General features: G+C 33.6%; 1 long non-coding RNA gene across 1 annotated transcript in view; it reads right to left on the reverse strand.

Annotated features, from left to right (window-relative positions):
* Positions 1-653: 653 nt before the first annotated feature.
* Positions 654-6,397, reverse strand: part of LOC133202084 (uncharacterized) — a 27,917-nt gene continuing 22,173 nt past the window's right edge. The window contains exons 2-4 of the long non-coding RNA XR_009723185.1: positions 4,431-4,726; positions 3,162-3,287; positions 654-2,924 (exon numbers count right to left, since the gene is read on the reverse strand). This is a non-coding gene — a long non-coding RNA (uncharacterized LOC133202084). The remainder of the gene's footprint in view (positions 2,925-3,161; positions 3,288-4,430; positions 4,727-6,397) is intronic.

Consider the following 6,397-nt stretch of genomic DNA (forward strand, 5'->3'; position numbering starts at 1 on the left):
AAAATAAATCGACAAATCAACAAATCCAAGCTTTTAATCTGTATCATTCTGACATTGTTTAAAGCAAGTAAAATACATTTTTAAAATAATGTCATTAATATCACGTAAAACCCCCACCCTCCACCCCCACCCTTCATATTCCTCACACACAGAAAGCCAAACCAGTATCACTACACTAACAAGAGGCCCAAGGGCCACATCGCTCACCTGAGCACTCTGACTAGGAAAAAGCAGAAATCAGTTCAGTCTTGAAAAGTTTTGATATAAAAGTGGTTCGAGGGGGGGGGGGGTTAATTTGAACTTGAATCTATACTTCAAAGGGATGCTTTTGAATTAATATGACAAATAATGGCTATGCTGGTCTTAGGAAGACAATTTTTATTGATATATCATTTGTATTCCTTTGTATAACTATGATCCCCTGTTATGGGCCCTCTATTCTCCTGGGGGTCATGATTTGAACAAAATTTGAATCTACATTACCTGAGGATGCTTGCATTTAAATATGACTAATTATTGCTTTGCTGTTCTTCTTCAGAAGATTTTAAAAGGCTTGCTTTTTCCTATGTATTCCTATGTAAAACTTTGATCGCCCATTGTGGCCCCACCCTACCCCTGGGGGGGTCATGATTTAAACAAACTTGAATCTACACTACCTGAGGATGCACCCATAAAAAAAAACAATCATGACTTTGCTGTTCTTGAGAAAAAATTTTTTACAAATTTTTCCTATGTATTTTATGTAAAACTTTAATCCCCCATTGTGGCTCCACCTTACCCTCGGGGGTGATGATTGGAACAAACTTAAACCTGCACTACTTGAGGATGCTTCCATGTAAATATGACCAATCATGGCTTTGTTGTTCTTGTGAACAAGATTTTTACAGATTTTTCCTATGTATTCTTATTTAAAACTTGGATCGCCCATTGTGGCCCCACCCTACCCCTGGGGGGTAATGATTTGAAAAAACTTGAATCTACACTATCTGAGGATGCTTCCATATAAATATGACCAATCATGGCTTTGCTGTTCTTGAGAAGAAGATTTTTAAAGAGTTTTCCTATATATTCCTATGTAAAACTTTGATCGCCCATTGTGGCCCCACCCTACCCCCGGAGGTCATGATTTGAACAAACTTGAATCTACACTATCTGAGGATGCTTCCATATAAATATGACCAATCATGGCTTTGCTGTTCTTGAGAAGAAGATTTTTAAAGAATTTTCCTATATATTCCTATGTAAAACTTTGATCGCCCATTATGGCCCCACCCTACCCCCGGGGGTCATGATTTGAACAAACTTGAATCTACACTACCTGAGGATGCTTCCATATAAATATGACCAATCATGGCTTTGCTGTTCTTGAGAAGAAGATTTTTAAAGAATTTTCCTATATATTCCTATGTAAAACTTTGATCGCCCATTGTGGCCCCACCCTACCCCCGGGGGTCATGATTTGAACAAACTTGAATTTACACTATCTGAGGATGCTTCCATATAAATATGACCAATCATGGCTTTGCTGTTCTTGAGAAGAAGATTTTTAAAGAATTTTCCCATATATTCCTATGTAAAACTTTGATCGCCCATTGTGGCCCCACCCTACCCCCGGGGGTCATGATTTGAACAAACTTGAATCTACACTACCTGAGGATGCTTCTACATAAGTTTCATATTTTCAAGCACAGTGGTTCTTGAGAAGAAGATTTATAAATGATATCATTAATTTTTCATGAATTCATGATTATCTCCCCTTGGAAGAAGGCGTGGCCCTTCATTTGAACAAACTTGAATCCCCTTCACCCAAGGATACTCTGTGCCAAGTTTGGTTGAAATTGGCCCAGTAGTTCTGGAGAAGAAGATGAAATTGTGAAAAGTTTACAACGACAACAATGACAACAACGCCGATGACGACAACAAGGACGACAGACAATGGACAAATTTTGATCAGAAAAGCTCACTTGAGCCTTCGGCTCAGGTGAGCTAAAACGTCTGCATCAGTTTCCAAACACTGAATTCTAAAATACAATTAATTCTCAAATAAAAATATTACTCTCACAGGATTGATCAATTTTGAAGTCTGCAAAAAGATTCCCTCTGCCTGTCAGAATTTTGTTAAAGCATGCATTAGTGTAATGCACATCCATTTGAACTGTTGATAAACTGATACACAGAAAGACAGGTGGACATAGGGAACCCTATATACTGTTTTTTGGGACCTTAAACAACAGATTAATAATACATGCATAATTTTACTTTTTAGTACATGAGAAAATTATACATACAAATTTAAACAAAGTGTTTGACATATAATTAATAATAAGGTTTGCAGTGGATCATCTGTATTCTGTAAAGCCAGTTGAAAATTGTAAAATATTGTCCCCCACATGTATCATTTTAAGGAAGTTCTTCCTTTCACTTTCCCATTTAAGTTTCATTTTAGGTTCCTGCCAACATCTCATCACATCAGCTTAGTCAATTTCCTTCTCTTTATTCATGTAAATATAAATTCCAAAAACAAAAGAGAATTTTTTAAACTTTTTTTTTATATATGCCACCTTTAGGGTATTCTCAACCATACAGCATTAAATTTACGTGACAAGTTATACTGTTTTTGCTGCTCTGTAAATCTTGTCTCTGTTTTGAGTTGAGTTTTTCTGGCAAGGTACAGGATGAAGCTTGATAAGTTCTAAAACAAACTGTAATATGGGCATTCAGATTTGAAGATGTCCTCATATGTCTTTCTTCAGAATAAACATGTTCCTGTTACATTTGAACTTTGACAGCTCAAACATTGATATCTTGAAGACAATGGGTACCGGTATGTTGACGTGGGTTGGAGTTCAGCTTTCACTTTCCTGGTTTTAAACCTAAATGATATGACATCCCTACTCAAATATGCTCGAGGTGAAATTTTCAACCTGCAACAGTAAATAATACCTGCATTTTGCAATATACACCGATTTCGAGCTAAGTTAAATGTTTATGCAATCCCTTTAGAAAGTTGTTTTCTTTGTGCTGAATATAAGAGTTATTCCGTTACTGGACAGGAATTAAATTATATAAAATAAACAAAAGAAATAAGCAAAGTTTAAATTTAGGTAAACTGGAATATTTTGTAACAATTTAATTTATTTTCATATTTTAAGAATGGTCACCTTGTAAAGAAAAAAAGCTGTCCATTTTCTTGCAGAATGCATCCAAACTTCTATAGTCATGGCCTATTTGGTCCTGTTTTGGTGTACTGGTCTCATTTTTTCTTTATTCATCTTATTTGGTAAATCCTTTGATAAAAATTAATGAAAATAATTATTTTCCTAGGAACATGATCAAAAGGAAAATTCATATAATCCATACACAGACATGTTCATGTATGTAGTCATCTTACCAGTAGTGAATATTTGCCAGAGTATCAAATAATTTGTATTGAATTTTATAGAAAAAAAAAAACATGGTCAGTGGTTTAAAAAAATTATCATTAATAGCTAGTTATAATTCAGAGATGAATATTCTACATGTATGTAGTTTTTTGAATTATGTTTTTAATACAAATATATATGTACATATATGCACTTATTTTTATAGAAAAAAAAAAAAACATGGTCAGTGGTTTAAAAAAATTATCATTAATAGCTAGTTATAATTCAGAGATGAATATTCTACATGTATGTAGTTTTTTGAATTATGTTTTTAATACTAATATATATGTACATATATGCACTTATTTTTTTTTTTTACACTGTTTACTATTTGAAAAGATTATATACAGAATTGAAGTATACATATACAGTACTTCACAGATGAATGAAAGAGTCTATGTAAACAAAAATAACTCAGTAAATATTTTCAGTGCATTCTTAACCTAGATCGATTATGTCAGTACATGTAGTACATTTTTGGATATATCTAATAAGTTTAAAGATTAAATGATAATGGCCTTTTGAATGAAATTATGACATCAAAACGAACATGTTGTTTTCCTATTTTCTGCTTATGCATGAACATAGGAAGTTCAAATAGTGTCATTTAATAGGATAAACAATGAGAAAAGCTGACAGAAGTGGAAATATATATTATAAAGATAAATGATGTTCACATAAAATTGTGTCCCAGCACATCACAAAAAGTAAATCTACTTATAATAGCACAAATTTTTATACATTTATATTTTGGGGGGAAAAATCCGTTGTATCAGCAAGGAATGCTTATAAGCTTCATATACATTTTTTCTCAATGGGATTAATTAATATTAATTTATTGGTCAGAAAGTCAAACCGTCAAAAGGTATAGGGCGCTTAATTAAATTTGATAAGGAAGGGCTAGGAATCACCACCTACCAGTAAAAAAAACTACGCAAATAAAATTAAGGAAATATGCATTGGTTAAACTTGGCATTTTTGTGATGATCAGAGTATACATAAATTTACCTTCTGTCTTCATTGTTTTAGATGTCTGGGCTTCTTTTCTTCTTCCAGACTGTAAAACTTTGATGAGGTCTTTCGCCAGAAAATGTTCATACCATGTTTTATTGTTTACTACTACACATTGTACCTCCAAACGTTAGAGAGTAGTTCAAGGGAAGTAATTAGGAAGCAAAAAATGCTTCAAAATGTAGAAAAAACTAATCTTTACCTTTGAATTTCTTTTACACCTTTGAATCTCCCACCAATATTTTACAGATTTTGATATAATCAAACATCAGCCTTTCATAATTAATTAAGGTCTTCCGTTCCAGACGGAAGACCTTATAGTGATTGTACTGTTTATTATTAAGGTCTTCCGTTCCAGACGGAAGACCTTATAGTGATTGTACTGTTTATTAAGGTCTTCCGTCTCCAACGGAAGACCTTATTGTTTTCGTTCGGTTTCTTTTTCCCTATTATTAAGGTCTTCCGTCTCCAACGGAAGACCTTATTGTTTTCGTTCGGTTTCTTTTTCCCTATTATTAGGGTCTTCCGTCTTCAGCGGAAGACCCTTCTATTATTCTTCGGTTTCTTTTTCACCTTTATTATTATTAGGGTCTTCCGTCTTCAGCGGAAGACCCTTCTATTATTCTTATGATTCTTTTTCAAGCTTATTATTATTATTATTATTATTCTTTTTTTCTGCACAAATTTTGTGCAGACGATTTCTCGGAGATGGATCGATGGATTTGCGTCAGATTTTCAGGATTGTTGCTAGGTTATCTGAAGTTAATTCCGGCTGAACAATTTTTAGAAATTTACTTCCGGTCCGGAGTTATCGCCCTTTTATCAAAATTTAGAGGACCTCCTTGTCTGCGATGGAACTCAAAAACGGCTTAAGCTAGAGCGCTGAAATTTTCAGTGATGATAGAGGACATGTTGCCATTTTGCACCTGGGTTTGGATATTTTCCGGAAATGCCTAGTATGGAAGCTCGGTAGGGGTCGAAATTTAGGACACGAATCATGAGTTAATTTTTGAGACATTTTGTATCATATCTTTTAAAGTATAATTATTTTGTAAAAACATACTGAACAATATTTGTGCAGAATGACAAGATCTTTAGTATGATATCAAGAAAAAAGGGCTGACTTGTCATATTAGGGGCCGAGAGGGGCCAAAAGTATAAAATCAATAACTCTCTAACGATCAATATTTTGGTATACATTACTGAAGCAAAAATGTTTATCTTAACAATTTACAACCATATATTATGATATATACATCATATGTTACATAATTAGGGGCCATGAGGGGCCAGAATGCCAAATCTTTGGCACTCTATATCTCAAAAGTGGAAAATATTTTGATAAGCAATATTGAATAAAAGATGTTCAAAATAATGTTCTAAACAATATCTAAACTTTCGATTTTTGCTAAACGTCCCCATTAAGGAGTTGAAGGGCTGGCCCCTAAATATATCTTTTGCATATAGCTCGGAAACGAAAAAGAATTTCTGAATAGTTGTTGAACAAAAAGTGTTCAAAATCATAAGGGCTTTAAAATGGTATGAAGAAAAAGGGACTGGCCCCTCAAAATAGGGGCCGAGAGGGGCCAAAAGTGTATAATCAATATCTTTTTCATGATCAATATTTTGCAATTCATTTCTGAAGCAAAAATGTTTATCTGAACAATTTACAACTATATATTATAAAATTTATGTCATATGTTATATAATAAGGGGTCATAAGGGGCCAGAATGCCAGATCATTGGCACTCTATATCTCGAAAGTGGGAAATATTTTGATGAGCAATATTGAATAAAAGATGTTCAAAATAATGTTCTAAACAATATCTAAACTTTCGATTTTTGCTAGACGTCCCCACTAAGAAGTTGAAGGGCTGGCCCCTAATCATATCTTTTGCATATAGCTCGGAAACGAAAAAGAATTTCTGAATAGTTGTTGAACAAAAAGTGTTCAAAATCATAGG

Source organism: Saccostrea echinata, unplaced genomic scaffold (genome assembly GCF_033153115.1).
Source record: "Saccostrea echinata isolate AGI-Se365-2 ecotype Australia unplaced genomic scaffold, CSIRO_AGI_Sech_v1 ptg000046l, whole genome shotgun sequence".
In the NCBI taxonomy this organism is placed as follows: domain Eukaryota; kingdom Metazoa; phylum Mollusca; class Bivalvia; order Ostreida; family Ostreidae; genus Saccostrea; species Saccostrea echinata.